At 46.9% G+C, this 8980-nt stretch overlaps 1 protein-coding gene across 2 annotated transcripts in view; it reads right to left on the reverse strand.

The window, feature by feature from the left end:
* LOC140489164 (SUN domain-containing protein 2-like) overlaps positions 1-3368 on the reverse strand; it is a 113088-nt gene extending 109720 nt beyond the window's left edge. The window contains exon 1 of one of the 2 annotated variants that reach the window (XM_072588400.1): positions 3351-3368. The gene's annotated coding sequence lies outside the window, so the exon portion shown is untranslated. Of the gene's footprint in view, positions 1-2078; positions 2156-3350 lie in introns of those variants that run through there. The other variant, XM_072588398.1, reaches the window with a different exon arrangement.
* Between the last annotated feature and the right edge of the window lie 5612 nt (positions 3369-8980).

Consider the following 8980-nt stretch of genomic DNA (forward strand, 5'->3'; position numbering starts at 1 on the left):
AGAAACAGTTTTACAGGGGAGAGGGGCAAAGTTCAAAGTTTTCAGGGAAAAGGAGAAAAAACCTCAAATCCCACATCACAAAAGTAAAAACAACAAATACATAGAAGATAGTCCAATTAGATAAGGAATAGTGCATAGAATACAGACCCCTCCCCAGCAAGCCACCAATCCCTCCCACCTTCTGACCACTCTAAGGTAACCTGCCCCTACACCTCTTCACCCTCTCAGTCCACCCCATGCCCGTTCCGGCTCTCGGTCCACCCTGACCCACCTCCCGACCACCTCTAGGACAGCCCATTCTGCTTCCCCCCGCCCCCCCCCCCGACACATTCTAGCCACCTCTAGGACAGCCCATCCCAGTACCTGCCCGGGGTAACAGTATTGAGGACAGTCTACCTGCCTTCCGGATCTCAGCCTGCCCCTACACACCTTCTGGCTCTCAGCCACTGACATCTTCTGGCCACCTCTAGCAGCACAGCCTGTCCTGATCACCCCTTCACAGGACAAAGCACTCAGAATGGCCTACCCACCCTCCGGATCTCAGGGTGACAGCTTCCAGGATGACCCAGGAGCCTCCCAGTAAGGCCTGCCAGACCCAGGGACAGTGCAGGTGATAACCCAACAAGCAACATGACAAAGTCAATTATCAACAGAGTCCCTTTTGGTACAGAGTCCATTACTATAAACTCTTTTCTTCAAAATATAGAGTCCATTCCCAGGAAAAGAGTCCACTCCAGTATACAAAGTGCATTGTCAGAAATGGTGTCCACTCCAAACTGCAAAGTCCATTGCTAAATACACAAGAATCCACAACTGAGGGCAGAGTCCACTCCTGAAGGCAGCAAATGCACACACATTAAGTATTCAGTCTCCCTAGAGGCCTGGTCCATCCATAGAGAATCAGGCCCACTCACAGAAACAGTAAATTTTTCAAGTTGCAGTTAACTCAAAACTTTGGTCCACACCCAAAGGCAGGGTCCAATCCAGGATCAGTAAATGCTCACCTACCACCTCACACAGGTGTTCAGTCTTTACAGAGTCCTACTCAAACAGGAATAGCTCATCTGGAAACATGGATTTTCTCACAGGGGCTCAGCCCAAACACCAAAACAAAAGGTGAATAGACAATAGGTGCAGAAGTAGGCCATTCAGCCCTTTGAGCCAGCACCACCGTTCATTATGATGATGGCTGATCATCCTCAATCAGTATCCTGTTCCTGCCTTATCCCCATAACCCTTGATTCCACTCTCTTTAAGAGCTTTATCCATCTCTTTCTTGAAAGTATCCAGATATTTGGTCTCCACTGCCTTCTGGTGCAGAACATTCCATATATCCACCACTCTCTGGGTAAAGAAGTTTCTCCTCAATTCTGTTCTAAATGCCCTACCCCGTATTTTTAAACTGTGTCCTCTGAAGACACATTCAAAGAAAGAAAACCAGAGAGCAAGAGCTAAGCTCTGTCACAAAATCAGCATTGTTCTTTTCCCAAGATAAAGGAAAAGAGTAACACACAGCCAGTGAAACAACAGTTCCCTAAGGAGGGCTGAATGACACCTGAAACACATTGACTGTGTAAATCAGGCAGTTTAGAAATCAGTCTTCAATAAAAAAAAGAATACCAGTTAGCAAAGCTGGCTTTGTAAACCAATCAGTTTAGGATCGAGGTTCTCCCAAAAATAACAGAAACCAATAGCAGCAGTAACACACTGACTGTGGCCCAGCCAACACACAGTCAGTTCTCTAACACAAATGGAGAATCCTTAACACTGATCCAGCTCTGAGTGACTAGGATGTTTGACATTCCTTAATTTATTTTATTAAACAGTATAAAATAATTAACAATAAACAGAAAGCAGTTTTTAAAAAAAACCACGATATACAGGGGAAAGGGCAGCAAAGCCAAATCCCAAACCCCACTGTTCAACCAGTTTTCAAGGAGATGAGGACAAACCACAAATCCCACTTCCATTCATCATTAAGATATGTGTAACAAACACAGACAAAACAGTGCAATCAAATCAGAAACAGTGTATAGAGCACAGACCCAATATAGCTATAAAAGACAACTGATACCCACCCCCAACACATACTGATCAGACCGCGCTTGGCCAGCCTTCCTGCAGGACAGTCAGCCTTCCAGTTCTCTGGCCACCCTGCGTACTGACCGACCTTCCCCAAGTTGGCCTTCCCATAGGCTGCCGTCGGCTGCCTTGCTCAGCCTCCTCTCGTACTGATCGGCCTGCCCTATACCAGCTTTCCTGCGAGGAGGCTATCAGTTGCATGGCCCCACCTACTGACAGACTCCTCCTGGTCTACATTCCTCCAGGCCGGTCATCAACCCTCTGGCCCCCAGCCAGCCCATCTACTGGCTGCCCCGCCCCAACCAGCTTTCCTACAGACAGGCTGTCGGCTGCCTAGTCCCCAGCCTGCCTGCATGCTAACTGATGCATCCCCAGCCCTGTCATCAACCCTCCAGTTCCCGGTTGCCCCATGTACTGACTAGCCCACTCTGGCCCACGCAAACACAATTAATTACAAACGGCACGGTGGCACAGTGGTTAGCACTGCTGCCTCACAGCGCCAGAGATCCGGGTTCAATTCCCGCCTCAGGCGACTAACTGTGTGGAGTTTGCACATTCTCCCCGTGTCTGCGTGGGTTTCCTCCGGGTGCTCCGGTTTCCTCCCACAGTCCAAAGATGTGCATGTCAGGTGAATTGGCCATGTTAAATTGCCCGCAGTGTTAGGTTAGGGGCATGGATGGGTTGCGCTTCGGCGGGGCGGTGTGGACTTGTTGGGCCGAAGGGCCTGTTTCCACACTGTAAGTAATCTAATCCCACATACAGTAACAGAGTTCACAAAATCCTCACAATACAGTTTCCAGTACCAAGGCAGAGTCCACGTCCAAAAGCAGAAAATGCACACACACATAGGTGTTCAGTCTCTATAGAGGCCTAGTCCATCCATATAGAACCAGGTGCACTGGGTGCAGTTAACTCACAGGGGTTTGGTCCATTCCAAAGGCAGAGTCCACAGCACACATGCAGGTGTTCAGTCCCCACAAGGGTCTGGTCCATCCAAAGGACCAGGCCCACAGTACATTGTAGAGGTGCACTTAACTCACAGGAGTATGGTCCACCCCAGGATATAGCAATTTCTCACCTCCCAGCACACACACATAGGTGTTTAGTCTTTACAGAGGCCTAGTCACCTACAAAGGGCCAGACCTACCCATACAGGACCAGCTCATTTGGAAAGATGCATTTTCTCACAAGGGCTCAGTCTAAACACCAAAAATGTGAACCCACATTCAAAATACAAAGAAAACCAGAGTGCAAGAGCTAAGCCCTACCACAAAATCAACATAGTCCTTTTCCCAACGTAAAAGAAAAAAGTGACACACAGGCTGCAACCAGCCAGTGAAATAGCAGTTCCTTAAGGAGAACTGAGTTACATCTGAAACACATTAACTGTGTATATCAGGCTGTCTAAAAATCAGTGCTCAATAAAAAGGGCAACCAGTTAACAAACGGGCTATATGATTCAGCCAGTTCAGGAATCAGGTTTCCTCAAAAACAAACCGAAACCAACTGCAGCAGTAACACACTGACTGTGGCCCAGCCAACACACAGTCAGTTCCCTGGCACAATGGAGACTCCTTGACACTGATCCAGCTCCCTCAGAGCCAGCTCTCAGAGTGAACAGGATGTTTGACATTCCTATTGCTTTTCAGTTTTTAAAATGTTATTAAACAGTACACAGTTTACAAACAATTAATATTAACCGCCATATACAGAGAAACAACAATTTATGAGGGAGAGGGGCAGCAATGTTCAACCAGTTTTCAAGGAAATGAAGACAAACCTCAAATCCCACCTTCAGTCATCACAAAAGTAACAGTAACAAATACATATAAGACAGTCCAATGAGATAAGGAACAGTGCATAGAATACAGACCACTGCCCCCCCCTTCCCCCCGGTGAGTCATTCGTCCCTCCCACCTTCTGGCCATTCTAAGGCAGCCTGACCCTCAGCCCCTTCCGGCTCTCGGACCACCCTGACACACCTTGCTGCCAACTCTAGGACAGCCCGCCCTGCTTCGCCAACACTCCCCAACACCCCAGGACGACAGTAGTCAGGGATGGCCTATCCACCTTCCAACTTCCCTAACCGCCCTTCGCACCTTCCGGCCACCTCTAGGTCAGCCCGTCCCTGTACCTGCCTGGTATGACAGCGCTGAGGACAGTCTACCTGCCTTCCGGTTTTTGGTCTGTCCCTAGGTACCATCGGGTCCTTGTCCACCACGATGTGCCATCTGGCCCGTGGATTGCCCTGACACACCTTCCGGCCACTTCTAGGACAGCCTATGCCCTTCCCTAGGACGACAGCGCTCAGTGCAGCCCACAAGCCTTCTGGATCTCGGCCTGTCCCATGCACCTTCTGGCTCTTGGCTGCTCTGGCACACCTTCCGACCACCTCAAGGGCAGCCTGGCCTGAACATCCCTTCACGAGACAACAACACTCACAATGGCCTACCCACCCTCCGGCTGTTGGGGCGATCGGCATCAGGATGGCCCACCCACCCTCCGGCTTTTGGGACAGCCTACCCACCTCAGAGTGACAGCTTTCAGGACAACCTATGAGCCTCCCAGCTCACAGTAAGGCCTGCCAGAGTGAACAGGATGTCTTAAGTTCCTTTTTTAATTTTTTTATCTACTCTCCACACTACCAACTAACACAGCGGCAGTACTTATATTTTCCAGACATTCCTATTTATATCTGTCAGCTAGGGCTCCCTGATTGAACCAGATTAACAGCCCTGATCAGGGACCCCATATTCTATGAGGTACACCCAGCTAACCTCATTACAATCATACACCCCTCCCCCTCTGAGTCCAAGGACATAGGCCAGTTCTTTTGTTGTTGTTGTTGTTCCTCCTGCAACGTTTTAGCACCGGGCCAGGTTCCTCCATCTCTGTCTCTGATACAGGCAAACTGTAATACACAGTCGTTCACCTCTCGTGCATGGAGCATATTGGAAGAAATTCATTCCCTCTTTAGGCAGTAGAAGTGTCAAGGTGATGACATCCACAGTGTCCATCTCAGATTCCGAGGTAAATTCAGCACTTCACAGAGACGGAGAACGTGTGGGTTCTGGAACAGTCGGAAGGCAGTTGAGTAGCTGGGCACATTTAGCTCCTGCCTTGTTTGTGAGTTGCAGCTTTCGGATGGTCCACGTATGTGTTCAGGACCATTGCACCAACCCGAACTTTATACATCACCAGCATGACCTCAGATCGACCCAGGGCCATTCCTGTGGTTCCTACACCAAGCCTTGTCTCTTGCAGTGAGCTGTCTCTCTGAGTTTGGTATCTAATGAAGCTGTACATTGTTTCTTCTTCAAAGTTTGGACTTCTCTTTCAGCCAGACCATTGGATGATGGATGGTATGGAGGTGTCCTTGTATGTTGAATACCATTTGACTTTAGGCAATTTCCTGCTGATAAACGATGGCCCATTTTCTGTGACCAACACTTCCAGGAGTCTGAGTATTGCAAAATATGCTCATAGTTTTTCTATCGTCATCCCTGTGTTTGACGAATGATTTCTATGCACATGTAGCCATTTTGAGTGGCTGTCCATAATGACTAAGAACATACAGCCCATGAAAGGACCTGCATAGTCAATGTGTAACCGAGTACAGGGTTTACCTGGCCATTCCCACAAATGTGGGGTAGCTGTTGGTGGTAATTTTTGTCCTTGTTACTTAGCCTCCTGGATGGTGGTCTAACTTGTAGTTATACGGACTTAGTATTAAAGCCCACCACTGAATTCAGTGTGAAGCTATGGGTGGCTATGGGTAAAGGTTCCCCAGGTTTGCAGTGTAGCCAAGGTCTTGCACAAACATTAGGATTGGAGCCCAGAGCAAATTTTATTAAAGACTGATTCTACGATCACAGAAATGGCCACACTGGTATTGTCCTCTTTAGGTAGACCTAGCAGGGGTTTGTGGCCCGTTATTATCACAAATGTACATCCGTAAAGGTATTGGTGGAACTTCCTGACTCCAAATATGACTACCAAACCTTCTCTATCTGGACATGTTGAGGCTCTGCATAGCCAAAGACCTGGATGGATATGCTATTGGGCATTCTCTCCATTGAGCCACCTATGAGCTAACACTATCCTGATGCCATTTGGGGAGGCATTGCATGTCAGGAACAGATCTCACTTGAGATCATAGTGTGCCAACACCTTACAGGATGAGAGTTGTTTCTTCACTTCTCTGAAGGCTATGGCTTGGGTACACGACCATTTCAAATGCTGACTCTTTTTGAAGAGATGATGCAAAGCTGTCAGGATGAGGGCCAGGTTATATATGAACTCTCTGTAATAATTCACCAACCCAGAGAAAGATCTAAGCCCCAGTACAGACATAGGAGTCGGGGCACGTTTGATTGCCTTCACTTTATCTTTCAATGAGTGTAGCCCGGTCTTGTCAACTCTGTGGCCCAAGTAGGTTACTTGGGATGCCTGGAATATACATTTTTCCCTTCTGAGGCATATGCCCACCTAGGAGAAACATCTAAGAACTATATCCAAGTTCTCCACGTGCTCCTGATTGGTCTTCTTGTACTTAGCATGACATCTAGATAAATGGCGACCTGGAGTAGACCTTGTAAAATGTGCTTCACTGAAAAGTTGCTCAGGCCAATGATGCCCCAGATGGCAGATGGCAGTACAAACCCTTATGGGTATTAATAGTAGCATACGTCTGGGAATCCTCATCTAACTACAACTGCAGGTACGCATGGCTCATGACAAGCTTCAGGAAGGACAGTCCCCCTGCCATGTTTGTGTGTAAATCTTCTATGTGAGGGATTGGGTATTTATCCAGCTGCAAAAAGAGATTTACCATTTATTTGAAATTCTCATAAAGGCAAACTGACCTATTGGGTTTCACACTCAGCATGACTGGTGCTGCCAATCTGCAACCTGGACTGGTTTGATGATTCCTTCACTTTCCAACCTTCTGATTTCTGCCTCTAGTTTTGCCCTAAAGGCAAATGATACTGAATGGGCCTTGCAGAATCATGGAATTGCTTCCTGGTCAACATGCAAGGAGGCCTTGGCCCCTTTGATAGTCCACAGACCTTCCTGAAAAATGCCAGGGTATGTAATTAGGACTTAATTTAGATAGCCAATCTAGGTGCATCTTTCTCAACAACTTTCACCCCATCAAGCTTGAACCCGAGTCCTTTACTACAGTCAGTGGTAACTGCAACAGCTGCTTCTGATCAGAGACAGGAGCCAAATTCATAGCCTTAACCTGTAAAGGGTCCCCAGGTTTGCAGTGTAGCCGAGGTCTTGCACAAACATTAGGATTGGAGCCCAGAGCAAATTTTATTAAAGACTGATTCTACGATCACAGAAATGGCCACACTGGTATTGCCCTCCATTAGAACCGGGTGATCATTTAACCAGATGTTTATTTGGAATAGGTTCTGATTTGGATATCGGTAAGCAAAGTAACCAGATGTAGGTGGACTTTCCAGGGGGTGCACTCTCCTGGGTACAGCCTATGAATTCTCTTAGTCAGTTCAGGTCTAGCGGGTCTCTTTTGCTGTCCTGGGTCTGCACACCAGTAGCAACCACAATGGTCTGCCGGCCCGAATCCTGAAGAAAATTTTAACCATTTGGCCACGGCTTGGCTATGTTTTGGGGTTTTGCTGTGGGTTTGACCTAGAATCCCCCTTTGTTCCCAATATGTCCTGGGTGAGGCTATGCAATTTACTCAAATAACATTCCTCAAGCTCAGTTGCACTGGCAAGGGTGTCCCTGCATCGGAATTCCCTGCAACTCTTATGCTCTATTTGCCACATTTTCCAATGATAAAGCCTGGCTGAAAAGTCCAGTTAGGCTTAAGCTATAAGGTGCTTTTGCATGGTTACATCATTAATCACACATCCCAAACAGTCTAACAACATCTCATTCACTGTTAACCCAAAGTCATGTGCCTCTGCCTGTCACCTGAACCTACTCCAATATCCCATTATGGATTCCCATGGTTCTTGAATTGCCGAGTAAAACCGATAGCATCTCAGAAAATTAGAGGAGAATTTGGACTGTAATATTCCTTAATTAAACCCTTCAACTTTTGAAAGGTTTTAGTATCTGATGCCTCAGGGAAAGTTGGCTCCTAATAACCAAAAAAGCCACAGGTCCACAAGCTGTCAGGAGAATTACTCATTGGTTTTCATCTGCCCCAATATCATTTGCCTGGAAAAACATAATGCATTCCTTTAGCATATGGAGCCCAGTTTTTGACAGCAGAATCAAATGAGTCAAGCTTCCCAAATAATGGCATGATGCCAGAAATTCTTACATTAATTCAAAGATTACTTTTGCTGAGTAAGTAAGGAACATGCTTTTCTCACCACTGAAATAACTCTACAGAGGCCAGCATCTTGTCACCAAGTCACCCTTTATTTATACATGGAGAATCCTTGACACTGATCCAGCTCCCTTAGAGCCAGCTCTCAGAGTGAGCAGAACCTCTGACGCTCCTGTTTATCCCTGTTAGCCAGGGCTCCCTGATTGGACAAGATTAACAGCCCCAATTTGAGAACTCATAATCTATGAGGTCCACCCAGCTGACTTCATTACAATCACTGCAATACACCCTATACATTCCCCGCATCAAACACAAACCAAATTTATCCAACCTCTCCTTATGGTTAATACATTCCTAGCCAGGCAATATCCTGGTAAACCCTTTTTACACGTTCACCAAAGCTTCCACGTCCTTCCTACATTTGGTAACCAGAACAGCACACAACACTTGAAATTTGGCCGAACTAAAGTTTAGTACAGCTGCAACATGACTTGCCAACTTTTATACACAATGCCCTGACCAATGAAGGTAAGCATGCCATGCACTTTCTTTACCACCTTATCTACTTATATTGTCACTTTCTGGGAG

Source organism: Chiloscyllium punctatum, chromosome 18 (genome assembly GCF_047496795.1).
Source record: "Chiloscyllium punctatum isolate Juve2018m chromosome 18, sChiPun1.3, whole genome shotgun sequence".
Lineage (NCBI taxonomy): Eukaryota > Metazoa > Chordata > Chondrichthyes > Orectolobiformes > Hemiscylliidae > Chiloscyllium > Chiloscyllium punctatum.